The 13,721-nt window shown below is 40.7% G+C and overlaps 1 protein-coding gene across 2 annotated transcripts in view; it reads right to left on the bottom strand.

Annotated features, from left to right (window-relative positions):
- ATF7IP2 (activating transcription factor 7 interacting protein 2) overlaps positions 1–13,721 on the bottom strand; it is a 67,261-nt gene that overhangs the window by 52,087 nt on the left and 1,453 nt on the right. The gene's annotated exons all lie outside the window — the stretch shown is intronic.

Raw genomic sequence — 13,721 nt, 5'->3', positions numbered from 1 at the left:
GCCACTGGCACTGGAGCACTGCGCACCGATGAGGATGTGCTCGGTGCCGGTTCGGCTGGGGCCTCAACGCCGCCTCCACCAACAGAAGTTTTAGCCTCTGTTCCCCGTCTTTGAGGGTTCTCGGACGGAAATCCTTGCAGATACGGCACTTTTCCTTCTGGTGACTCTCACCAAGGCACCGCAAACAGGAAAAGTGAGGATCACTATTGGGCATAAACTTGCCACAGTCCTCGCAGAGCTTAAATCCTGGAGACCCAGGCATACCCCAGGAGAAGAAATGTTGTTGATGGGGGGGGAGACCCCTCCCCCCAACCAACTAACTACAACTATAAAGAACAACTATTAACTAACTGAGAAACTATATACATGGTATGCTATCAGACACAGCTAAAGTGTTGCTATAGGAGTGAGCGAAGTTCCAGTTTGCCGTCACCGGTAGTAAGAAGGAACTGAGGGGGTGGAGGGTCAGTAGGGCCCTATATTGGGCGCCATGATGGTGCCACTCCAGGGGGCACCCACACCGACACTATGGACACTGCTAAGGGAAAATCTTCCGGCTGGCATGCATGCGGTGCGCACACACCTGGTTGGAATGGACATGAACAACCACTCAAAGAAGAACCATGTTTATCTTGCCTGCATCTCTTCTTTGTCTTTTTGTCCATATATTGCATATGCCTCTAACACTTCTACCCGCGTTTTGCACTGTTCCTTTTTTACCTTCAGTGCTGCCCATTCATCGATCACTGCCTATGTTCCAGGATGTAATCCAAGCATCTTTCTTCTGCACTCTTCAGAGGACCACTACTTCCTCTGCTGTCTCCATACATTTTTCTTCCAGTTTGGTCCTCTGTCTTCCACACTTTTATCAACCTGGTCCTGTAAAACACTGGAACAGTTGCTAAGCGCAATCTGATCTGCATTTCTTTGATTCTGAACTTATCTACAGCTATAACACTAAATAATAATGATCTGAGCCAACATTGCTTCTCTGATGACTGAGACGCCCCACAAAAAAATTCCACCTCTTAGATATACACCCAGTTGCATTCACTGGTGATGTCCTTGTGAGACTGTAAAACCTCTTGCTAGAAGAAACTGCCTCTTATCTTTAGAGTGTTTGTACCACAGAGATTTATGAGCCATTATCAGTTCAGATGCCTTCCGCTGCTGAGCTTATCACTCTTTCCCAGTCAACAGAGTTGTTGCCAATTTGTGCACTGAAGTCACCAATCATCAATTTGATGTCATGGTTAGACATGTCATCCAATACATTCTATGAGCAGGTGCAGCAAGTATCCTTTTCAGTGTCATCTACTGTGTTTGTTGGTGCATAGACAAGGATTATTGTATATTTGAAAGGCCTTATTTGCAGCTGGCTGGTACTATTCGGTCATTCACTGGCTCCCAAGTCAACACGGTCTTCACTGTAATGTTATGCAGAATAATTCCTATACCTATTCCTCCTCATCAATATGATTATAGTGCCATCAGACACCATCTTGCTACTCTCTGACCTTTTCATCTCACGGATGCAAAGTATCAGATGATATTTTTTCAATTCTCACGTAACATGTGCCAGCTTTCCATATATTCCACGTCCCTATTCTTGTTAGGGACTTGGTCTTCAGGATTTGATGTCTCAAGATCTCGGCTTTCATTGAGATGTGACTACTTGGGTTTTGAGCTCTACCTGCACCTACTCCCCTCAACTTTTGGTTTCACTGAACTGTTTCTGGTGCAGTAAGGTTTTACATGAGTGGGTAGCTAACCCAGCTGCAGAATCCTCCTCTTGTATCTGGGCTTGGGTCTGGCATTGTTGCTAATCATGGCAGCTCTTTAAAAAGTAAAATACAAATCATCCCAATTCACAAAATACAGAATGGGATGTTATCGAAAGACTGACAACAAAATAGTAGGTAAAAAACCTACAGTAGAATTTTATCTGTATATTGTTAACATTTATAATTTGCACACAAATTACCTTTTCCCTTCATTTCTCTAATATTCAGTAGAAGTCTCTGAGGTCTCAAACTATTAACAGTTTACTATCTTTAAAATAATGTGCTTAAATTTACTTGTATATTACAAAATATCAAAATTAAATTGTGCCATGACTGCCAAATTACTGAATTTTGTGAACAAGGAAGTAAACAAGCATGTTTGTTTTCTAGGGTTTTCCAGTCAAAGTGCATTAAGAAGATTTTACTATGCCATTCTCTGAACCAGCCCGGACACCGAAAACACCAACAGTACTCAGATACACAGAACTGGTACCCCCCACCCCCAAAAGGCTAGTAGTATTAATGAAGCACAATACAGAGGACTGGCTGGCCAAAACTGAAATCCCTGTCAAATCTGTAACAATGTGAAATGATATAAGAGAACGTCCAAAGGGCTGCCTTTATAATTTCACAGAAGTTGGGCATCCTTTTCTCAACCCAAGTTGTGGAGAATGCACTTGAGGAACAATCATCAATGGAAGTCTTTTTTAGTCCAAGCAACATAGATTTTTAATGCAGTCTTATACCAAAAGACACGGAAGTCTCAGAAGCTGTCTATTCCTTGCATCCAACTGTGATGTTCTCTCTGGTGTTATCTGGACCTGTGATCTGCCATGTCACTCCAATCCTTGACTCTGGGAGCCAGCCTTACCCTGCTCTGCTGTGAGAACCCTACTCCTGGGCTGTTGATGCACAGCCTCTGGAATGTAAACTGCTCCTAACTACTTGCAACCGAATGATACTAGCCAGTATCTTCTGTCCCTGACACAACCCTAGGAACCTGCATCTTTGTAGTATCCAGTTATGCCCTCTGGAGGCTACAAACTTATATAAGTTTGTCAATTTAAAAAAGAAATTGATATGTCCCAGGCTTGTTATCTCAAGGGGAGTCACTGACCAAACACACAGCTTCAGGTAGAACAAAAACAAATTTATTAACTACAAAGATAGATTTTAAGTGATTAGAAGTCAAAACATAACATGTCAGATTTGGTCAAATGAAATAAAAGCAAAATGCATTCTAAGCTGATCTTAACACTTTCAATGCCCTTACAAACTTAGATGCTTCTCAACACAGGCTGGCTGATTGCTCTTCAGCCAGGCTCACCGCTTTGATCAGTCTCTTGGTGTGGTGTCTGTAGGTGTAGGTGGAAGAGAGAGGAAGAGCATGGCAAATGTCTCTTTCTTTTATCATATACTTTCCTCCCTCTTGGCTCCCCCCCACCCCACCCCTTTAGAGTCAGGTGAGCATTACTGAGTCTCTCCAAGCAAGGTTGAGCAATTCCCCAGGTGAGTCATTGCATTGTAGCTCCCTTGCTGGACAATGGCTGTTGATGGGTTGTTTGACACCCCATCCAGGCATTGGTTACTTTCCTTGCTGTTGCCTCTGGGGAGCCAATATCTGGCTGATTCCCCCAACTTACAGCATGTTTCAGTGACAACCGTATTACTCAATTCTCATAACTTCATATGCATTAATGATATATCTATATGGGTAGAGAAATGACTTTCAGCAGATCATAACCTTTCTCCGATACCTTACAAGGCATACTTTATACACAAGATCACGATTATATGAAAATGAGGAATATGGGGATTACAGCACACTTCCCCAAGGTATAGAATGTCACACCAACCCTAAGAAAATCAGGGCACTATCCTGTAATGCTTTACAGAAAGGAGAGGTAGCATGTTTAGCAGATATGCACAGAGCAGCAATAAGTGGGGCAATACATTCTGGATGTCCTACCAAAGAGGACTAGTAGGAAAGTCAACTTGCCTATCTGGTTATGTAGGCAGAAGTAGGAGCATCATTTACGCCTCAAAGTAGGTATGATGACCAAGTTACTAGCTAACAACCATGTGACAGCCTAGGACATTTGCAAAGTAGACAGGAAATTTTCTAAAGTTAATGCATATTAGCCAGGTGGGTGGCCATAGACTGTTAGTTGACAACAAATTATTAACTGGTTACAAACCCTAAGGGAATGAGGTGCTCAACTCCCACTTATTTCAATGGGGTTTGGACACCTAAAGCCCACAGGCTACTCTGAAAATCCCAGCCTAAGAAATTGTCTCTCATTATCCAGAAGACATTCCTCCGCATTTTGCTGTGACAAAGGTAACCACATAAGAGGAATGTGGGGGAGAGGAAGGAAATATTATTCTAGCTCATGCCATTTTAATTCATGACGTAGTATAAATAGGTTATGCCACCTATAAGCAAATCTAGATCTAGATTAAACAGTCATTTTTCAACATGTTAGACAGCAAGTTAAGTTTCAAGGAAGAATAAAGATCCATAGATTCCAAGGATCACCTACTCTAATCTTCTGTCTAACACTGGCCAGAGAACTTTCCAAAAAAAATTCCTAGAGCAGATATTTTTAAAAAGCATCCAATATTGTTTTAAAAATGGTCAGCGATGGAGAATCAACCACCACTCTTGGTAATTAACTGTTCCAATGGTTAATTACCCTTGTTACTCTGAAAATGGATGTAGGGTCCCCATAGAATATAACTAAATCTGTTCTCATTAGGTATGGGTCTCCAGGAAATACTTGGAAGACATGGATATAGCTTTCCGATAAACGACTGACACAAACAGTCACCTTTTTATTGGTGTAAACATCAATCCCTGACACAATAATAACCAAAAAACAAATCCCTTAAAATAAATTATAGAGCACCCCAAATAGCAACAACATACAGTTGAGATTATCCTAGGTAGCTGCATCTCACTTCAGATAGCCAATCTTTCATTGGTCACTGAGAGCAGTTCTTATATGTTCTTTAAGGCTTATATATGTAAATTCTTCCCACAATTAACACACATTCATACAACTTTATTAATGCCCTCACACACACATACACACTAACACTATACTATAACAATGACTAACTTCGTCTGACAGACTTTCTCCATTTACTGACTATGCTGCAATGTCTCTCCTGTGCTCGCTCGCTCTCTGTGCTACTGCACATCTCCAATTAGTGGTGAAGCTGAGTTGGCAACGTTCTGTGCAGGTGATCAGTCTCCACAGGACGTTGATGGCAGCAGTTCTTCTCTCTCTCTGCTCAACTCCTGTGACAGGTCAAGACTCCCTCTGCTGCTGTTTTTCCAAGAGTATTCTCTTCTTAACTGTCAGCTATCAACTGACACACTGACCTTTATACCATTTCTCAATTCTATTTTTAGACACATGATACCATCCTACTTGTTTACCTTATTGTGCTGTCAGTTCTATTTTTTAGCCTGCCATTGTTATTTACCTCTCAGTGGCATGACCTACTCGATCACTGGTTGTTTCACACCTTTTCCCTCACCAATTTGGTTTTCCTGCCAATTCTATATCTAGTGCTCTGTGACCTGCAGCTTCCATCTACTAATGGAATGACTCTTGCTTATTTAAAATGGAAACTAGGGATCTAGGGATTTTAAAATAGAGTTTCCCTCGTATCGCCCTCACTGTCAATAATTTACGACTGATTTCCAGTCTGAATTCGTCTAGCTTCAACTTCCAGCCATTTGATTGTGATACAAGAATAGAAAACTTAAATCTTGGGTAGAGTGCTGCAAGGTGTACTATGACTCACTGTATTTTCTCATGGCTTTCTCATAACAATTCAGCAGATCACGCACACACACACAGATCTAAAGAGAATGTTCCTCCTTGAAGGCGAATAGGAGTCAGATAATGTGGCTTCTATTTCCTAGTCTGCCAATTACTTGCTACTTTGACTTGGAAGTCTATATTAGTGACTTAATCTAATGTGTCCATGTTGGAATTATTAATATTTGAAATTAGGGCTGTCAAGCAATTTAAAAAATTAATTGCGATTAATCGCACTGTTAAACAATAATAGAATACCATTAATTTAAATATTTTGGATGTTTTCTACTTTTTCAAATATATGGATTTCAATTACAACACAGAATACGAAGTGTACAGTGCTCACTTTTTATTTATTTTTGATTACAAATGTAAAAAAATGAAAGAAACAGTATTTTTCAATTCACCTAAGTACTGTAATGCAATCTCTTTATCATGAAAGTTGAACTTACAAATATAGAATTATGTACAAAAATACTGCATTCAAAAATATGAAAAATGTAAAATTGTAGAGCTTGCAAGTCCACTTAGTCCTACTCCTTGTTCAGTCAATCATGGCACTGTTAGCTGGCGTCGCAAGATAGTTACGTGCCAGATGAGCATGCTTCAACCACCATTCCAGGGGACATGCATCCATGTTGATGACGGGTTCTGCTCGAAAATCATCCAAAGCAGTGTGGACCGATGCATGTTCATTTTCATTATCTGAGTCAGATGCTACCAGCAGAAGGTTGATTTTCTTTTTTGGTGGGTCAGGTTCTATAGTTTGGAAGGCACTTCAGATTCTTAAATCTTGGGTAGAGTGCTGCAGCTATCTTTAGAAATCTCACATTGGTACCTTCTTTGCGTTTTGTGAAATCTGCAGTGAAAGTGTTCTTAAAATGAACAACATGTGCTGGGTCATCATCCGAGACTGCTATAACATGAAATATATGGCAGAATGTGGGTAAAACAGAGCAGGTGACATACAATTTTCCCCCAAGGAGTTCAGACACAAATTTAATTAACGCATTTTTTTTTAAACGAGCGTCATCAGCATGGAAGCACGGCCGTTGGAATGGTGCCGAAGCATGAAAGGACATACAAATGTTTAGCATATCTGGCACGTAAAGACCTTGCAATGCTAGCTACAAAAGTGCCATGCAAATGCCTGTTCTCACTTTCTGGTGACATTCTATATAAGAAGCAGGCAGCATTATCTCCTGTAAATGTAAACAAACTTGTTTGTCTTAGCGATTGGCTGAACAAGAAGTAGGACTGAAGTTTTACGTTGTTGTGTTTTTGAGTGCAGTTAAGTAACAAACAAAATCTACATTTGTAAGTTGCACTTTCAGGACAAACAGGTTGCACTACAGTACTTGTATGAGATGAATTGAAAAATACTATTTCTTCTGTTTACCATTTTTACAGTGCAAATATTTGTAATCAAATTACAACACAGAATACAAGATATATACGAAAATGTAGAAAAACATCCAAAATATTTAATAAATTTCAATGGGTAGTCTCTTGTTTAACAGTGCAATTCAAACTGCGATTAATCGTGATTAATTTTTTTGAGTTAATCGTGTGAGTTACCTGTGATTAATCAACAGCCCTACTTGAAACTGATATTAATATGGGAAACCACCAAACTCTAATGTAACCATAAATTCCTTTGTTAAATCCAATTGTTCTAAACATGCCCCCAAAGCCTAAATAATAAGCAATTTACTACATCCAAACAGTAATAAAACATTTATAAGCATTTGATCAAGATACTTACGAACAGCCTAAACCCAGGGCTGCTTAGATCCATTTTGGTTGGCTCCCAAACAGTCAGGTAGGTATTAGCAATGAACCCTTTAAGAATTTACTTTTTATACCCTTTAACAAACGATGTCATTGCCAATTACTGGCTTCAACTAAAAACCAATGTGAGACAAATAACCTTTATTTCTAATCTTAATCCAGATAAGATTTACAACCTCCTTTCTTCCCAAGGCCTTTCCTCCCTATCTCTTCCCCTCCTTTTTGCTGACCAACAGAACAGTAGGAAAGTTTGTGCTTGTTTCTTTTAAGACAGTTTTTATTTGTCTTGTTACTCTAGATCTTTATTTTACTAGTTACTTTTTGAACCAACATCCTTCCCACACTGCAAGTAATACTACTTATTATTCTCTCGCCTTTCTTTTACTTGCTGATTGGGGCTTTTTCCTTACAAGCCACAAACAATAAGCAGACATTATTTTCTTAACCAAATTTAAGATAACTTTAGTTCTTTTAATTTCATAACTATCCTTAGAGTCAGTTTCTCCATCTGTTAGGATATGGAATAATAATATCTAGGCACTTCAGAAGAGTTTGTAAAGTACAGAGATCGGGGAGATGAAAGGCACTACAGGAATGAAAAGTATTTTTAAGAGTGGAAACCAATGCACACCTGTTCTTACATAAACATTTGTTATGGTGATTGCATGGAAATTATTAAAACATTTCACAGGCTCTTCTGGAATAGGCTTACATGAGACGTTTTGTTATCTAACACTCCAAATTGTAGTCTAATCAACTTCAAGTGCTACACCTGCTGCTGAGCCCCTGTCAATTTTAGTCATTTGAAAACCACATTTTTAATTTCCTCATTCTGTGGAAATCCTATGCACGCATGTTGACACATCTGTTAACTAACCAACTATCTATGGCAGTGCTGCTCAAAGTCAGGCCACCGCTTGTTCAGGGAAAGCCCCTGGCGGTCCAGACCGGTTTGTTTTCTTGCCGCGTCCGCAGGTTCGGCCGATCGCGGCTCCTACTGGCCACAGTTTGCTGCTCCAGACCAATGGGGGCTGCGGGAAGCGGCGCGGGCTGAGGACCTTCCCGCAGCCCCCATTGGCCTGGAGCGGCGAACCACGGCCAGTGGGAGCTGCGATCGGCTGAACCTGCGGACGCGGCAGGTAAACAAACCGGCCCGGACTGCTGGGGCTTTCCCTGAACAAGCGGCGGACCGGCTTTGAAAAGCACTGATCTATGGGGATGGGGAGGGAAATCATTGAAACTAAGTATACATAAAGTACTGTCAAAAGCAAAAATACCAAAATAAAATAAAATAAATAAATAAATTCTCTTCTAATCTTAGGTGCTACCTTTAACATTAAATTACTCTTGGGGGAATTCTGCACCACTGCACATATGCAGAATTTATGTCCCCCACAAAAGCAGTGATGCAACCCTCCCCAGCAGTATGTTTTGGGTGCCCAGGGCAGCCGGCAGAGAGGTAAATGACTGCGGGGCGGGGATGGGACTGGGGAAGACACGGCTGGTGTCTCCTACCCTGTGCTGGGCTCAGCTGCTATTCCCGGCTCGGCTGGGGAGGACGGGACTTCCTCTTCCCCTGCACAGCATCCAGGGCCGGGTCAGATCACACCCAGATTTCTCCCCGCAGCTGTAGAAAGCTCTGCAAATTCTCCCCCCCCCCACATACATATCCAGTGCTTCCTGCATCCATCACTCCTCAGCTGCAGGGGGAGGGATCGCTGTACAGGGAGCTGCTCCCCCATCCGTCCAACCCCTGTGCATCCAGACTTTCATACCCAGATCCTCCGCCGAGCCACACCCACCCCACACCCAGAACCCTCCCGACGAAACCCACTCACCCTGCACCTGGACCACCCCAACAAGCCACCCACACCCAGATCCCCACCCTACTGAGCCCCAACCAGCTGAACCTGGAGCCAAACCCCACTGAGCCCTACTCCCCCAGCATCTGGCTTCCCCCACTGAGCTCCCCACACCCAGACCCCACTGCTGAGCTCTATTCCCCCCACACTCAGACCCCCCTGTTGAGTCCCAACCACCTTCACCTGGACCCCCTGCAGAGTCCCATTACCGTTGCACTAAGACTCCCCCCAACAAGCCCCTGTGCAGCCACATCCCCCACACACACTCAGATTCCCCACTGAGCCACCCACACACAGAACTCTCTCAACCCACACCTGGATTCTCCCCACACTAAGCCCCTCCACACTTGGATCCTGCCTTGCTGAGCCTGCCTGTCTGCGCCTGGTGTACCTGGCACCGAGGGGCATGGCTCTGGGATGTTTCTGGAACAGGCCCAGTCCTTGCGCTGTTTCAGGGTTGGGTGCAGCCTTACTGCTGAGTCCATGTCCCGGGGGGTAGGAGGAGCTGCACAGTGATCTCCCACCTCTGTGCTCCCCAGTGCCATGCTGAAACCTCCACATTTATTTGACAAATAAAATTTGCAGAATTTTTGCAGAATTTAAAATATTGTGCATAGAATTTTTAATTTTTTTGGCGCAGAATGCCCTCAGGAGTAATTAGTATGTAAAAAATTTCAAACCAAACGCTAGTTTTAACTAAAAGCTGGTTCCTTTTAAAATAATACCTTAGGCCCTGAACCAATGAAGTGTTTGAGGCTACCATTAAGGTTTTGCATTAGAGAGCAAGTTGTCTTCACTGATGTAATAAAAATCGGTAACTTGTGAAATTGAAAGCTAGAAAAGTACTTATCAGATGCAGAGTAATCAAATCCCAGGATCTTATAATTTCCCCCCCCCCAAAAAGTATTTTAAAAAAAGGAGAGACTCCCAGCCAAAAATTTAAAAAAATGGTTTTTTTGTTTTTTTTCATATTATTCTGTATGTACCACCTCAAACTGCATCAATCCAGTGTGAAAATTTAAACTATCTGAATTTTAATTTTTATGTTCTCTTTTGTCACATTTATTTCATTTCCAAAAAATAAAAGTTTAAACACTCTTGTCAAAATGAAAGCTTTGCTTTAACTCTAAGATCACTGCCACCATAATGGTTACAATCAATTTCTATCAATTTGAATAGATTTTTTTCTGCAGTTAGTAATGTAAATTCCATGAATTCTAACTTGTAGAAATATGTGCTCTATTAATAAAAAAATCCTGAATGAACCTAAAGGATCTACAAACTGTATACCAGAGGTTCTCAACTGTGGATAATGGACTACCAGTAGTTCACATTGCACTAGCTGTCTTCCTTCATACCTGCTTCCAAACTGAATGGATACAAGCAAAAATGCCTTAAAAACTTAACCTTTCCATGTAAGCAATTAAATCACTTGTCACAGAAATGTGGTATAATCTTAAGTAGGAAGAGAGATGGTCCTCCACAATCTCTGTATTAAAATGCAAGCTACATTATGAAAAAGTTTGATAATTGCTCTATAGAAGTGCATTGAATTGTAGTCACATGGAGTGGTGAAAGCTAGCCAACTGGTACATCTTGGGGAGGGGAAATTTTGTCTGAAGACAACAGGGCACACCAGTCCGCTTATAAAAAGTGCTATTGGATGTTTAACATCTATACTAATCAACCGCTCAATTCAATGGGACTCTGACATTAGACAATGATCTAAGATGGACACAGGAGTACACAAGAGTTTCCATGCCACAGAACTATTTGAATGTGACCTGCAAAGTATTAAAAAAATAAAATGGGGCTTGTACCTTACTTGCTTCCTTATGACCTAAAAAGAACAAAAGTTTTATATTGTTCTTTAAAGATAAAAAGCAAACAGGAATATCAAGTTTAGTTTCCCACAATTTTAAGGAAGGACCTCGGGAAAACCCTACAGATGATTGTAACTTCTAACCCATTAATTTAAAGAGCAAGGGAGCTGAATCTTTAACACACGCTATCATAACCACAATAAGAACAGTGGACTGTAGTCCACGGGCTGTAGTCCACAAAAGCTTATGCTCTAATAAATTTGTTAGTCTCTAAGGTGCCACAAATACTCCTGTTCTTTTTGCGGATACAGACTAACACGGCTTCTACTCTATAACCACAATACTAATTCATTGCTGAAGTTAATGGTTATTATTATCCAGATCTGTGAGACCAACTGGAGTCACCAAAAATTGTAGGTATTTATTATATTAACCATTAATATGGGTTAACAAATTTTGTATCATTGGGAGGAAGTGTATAACAATATACCCAGTTAAGGAGCAGATAAAATACTAATTAGCACAACATGATGTCATTTGAAATAGGATACAAAACTGCTGTATGAGTCTCTGCTAAAGTTACATTATTGTTTGATTAAATTTCTGGATTTAACATGTCTAATGATCAGGTGGTGGTTTATTAGTGGACATTAAGTGATTTATCGGAATATAAGGTTGAGAATGTTGAGATAAATATCTAAAGAAGGGCTCATATCTGGCTCACAGAATTTTTAGCAAATGTGACCTAAGACACCGTGATTTTTCAGAATGACTACACCTGGATATTATTGGACACTTGAATGGGTCTATGACAGAAGTTATGCTTCTTCATCCAGGACTCTGGAGGAGGCACTATGGACAAGCAACAGAAATCCTCATGGATAAAGACTATTTCCAAATGCCAAAACAATGCACCAGGACATCGTGTCTTGAGCTAAACACCAAGATGTTGCTGTGGTCACATCACTTCTGAGCCAAACACCCCAGAGAAAGATTGGAATCATAATTTTGGATGTGACCCCTGAAGTATTATTAATCCTTTCTCTCAATGTTCTGCATGGAGGAAGTCTGCCAAGGAGATCCAGAAATAACACAGCATAAAAAGATGTTTACAGAACTCTGAACTGAGTTTCTACAACCAATTACTGCCAAACGCCCCCAACTTGAGCTGGAGAATACACTTCCATGCCGCTTTTGCCTGGTAAGCAGAGATGCTCATATATGTACTTTCTTTTATTAAGCAACGGCTCAATTAACTTAAGTTAAATGTTTTGCAGAAAGTAAGTCTGTGCTTGTCTATAGCAAAGATAGTTTTTTTGTCAATATCTGCAACTTTGGGTTCCATGTGTGATGTGCCCAAGTGAGAGAGTAGAAAGGCACGTCTATGAAAATTGTTACCTGAAAGAGGTAATTCTGAATAATAATATTTTTAAAAAGTAAACAGTCTACATTCCTGATTACAACTTTGGAATTGTTTGGTTGACGTAGTGCAACCAAACTTTATTAGTGTGAATGACAGGCTAAAAAGAACCTGTCAGAGTTTATGTTGATAACAACATTCCCTTTTGTAAATATGTTAACGTGATTCAATAAGTTACCACTGCATCCAATGATAAGAAGTATTGTGATAAGACATCGATAAATTAAACTAATAAATCAATTCTCAATAACATTTCTGTATTTCCTTATATTCATTCTGCTATAAACACTATTATTTAAACCATCTTTATTTTCTGTTCTGTAACTTCTAGAAGTATCATATTTGCTTTTGTTTAATAAAATGTATAAATTAATAAGAATTGTCAAGTCTGTACTTTAGCTAAACCAACTGAGATCTTCAATAATAAATGATAAAGGTAGTTTATTTGTTACTTTACTTAACCAACATTTGTTCAGTCCCACATCTACTCTATTGGTTCTTACAAAAAAGAAACAAAACAAAAGGTTATAAAAGTCTGGCAAAAAACAAAAGCACCCTGCCCTTGTCAATTTTATTTTTTGACTCTTGTGACATCACCATTTCACTAGCTCTCCTGTATTCAGAGAATCTTTCTGGATATACAGGACCTGAGGCCTGGTAAAAGCTCTACTGTGGAGGCAGTTATACCAGAACAAAGGTGACAAAGGCCTGGTCCCCACTAAGCCCCCACTTCGGACTAAGGTACGCAAATTCAGCTACGTTAATAACGTAGCTGAATTCGAAGCACCTTAGTCTGAACTTACCGCGGGTCCAGATGCGGCAGGGAGGCTCCCTCGTCGATGCCGCGTACTCCTCTCGCCGAGCTGGAGTACCGGCGTCGACGGCGAGCACTTCTGGGATCGATTTAGCGCGTCTTAACCAGACGCGATAAATCGATCCCAGAACATCGATTGCCTGCCGCCGGACCCTCCGGTAAGTGAAGACGTACCCTTAAACTGTTAATTCCAGTACAGGAATAACTACGCCAATGTACCTTTATACCAATGTAACTGTGTCCACACTAGGAAGGGTTTTACTGCTTTAGCCATAGCTAGTACATGGTACAACTTGCTAGTGTAGACAAGCACTTAATTTTGAATGTTAAATAAATACAACCCAAATCCCTTCCCCTCACTCTCTCCCTTTTGGGGGAAACAAATAAAATTCAG

The sequence above is a fragment of the Malaclemys terrapin genome, chromosome 10 (assembly GCF_027887155.1).
Source record: "Malaclemys terrapin pileata isolate rMalTer1 chromosome 10, rMalTer1.hap1, whole genome shotgun sequence".
In the NCBI taxonomy this organism is placed as follows: domain Eukaryota; kingdom Metazoa; phylum Chordata; order Testudines; family Emydidae; genus Malaclemys; species Malaclemys terrapin.
This window is presented reverse-complemented; position numbering and strand designations above follow the sequence as displayed.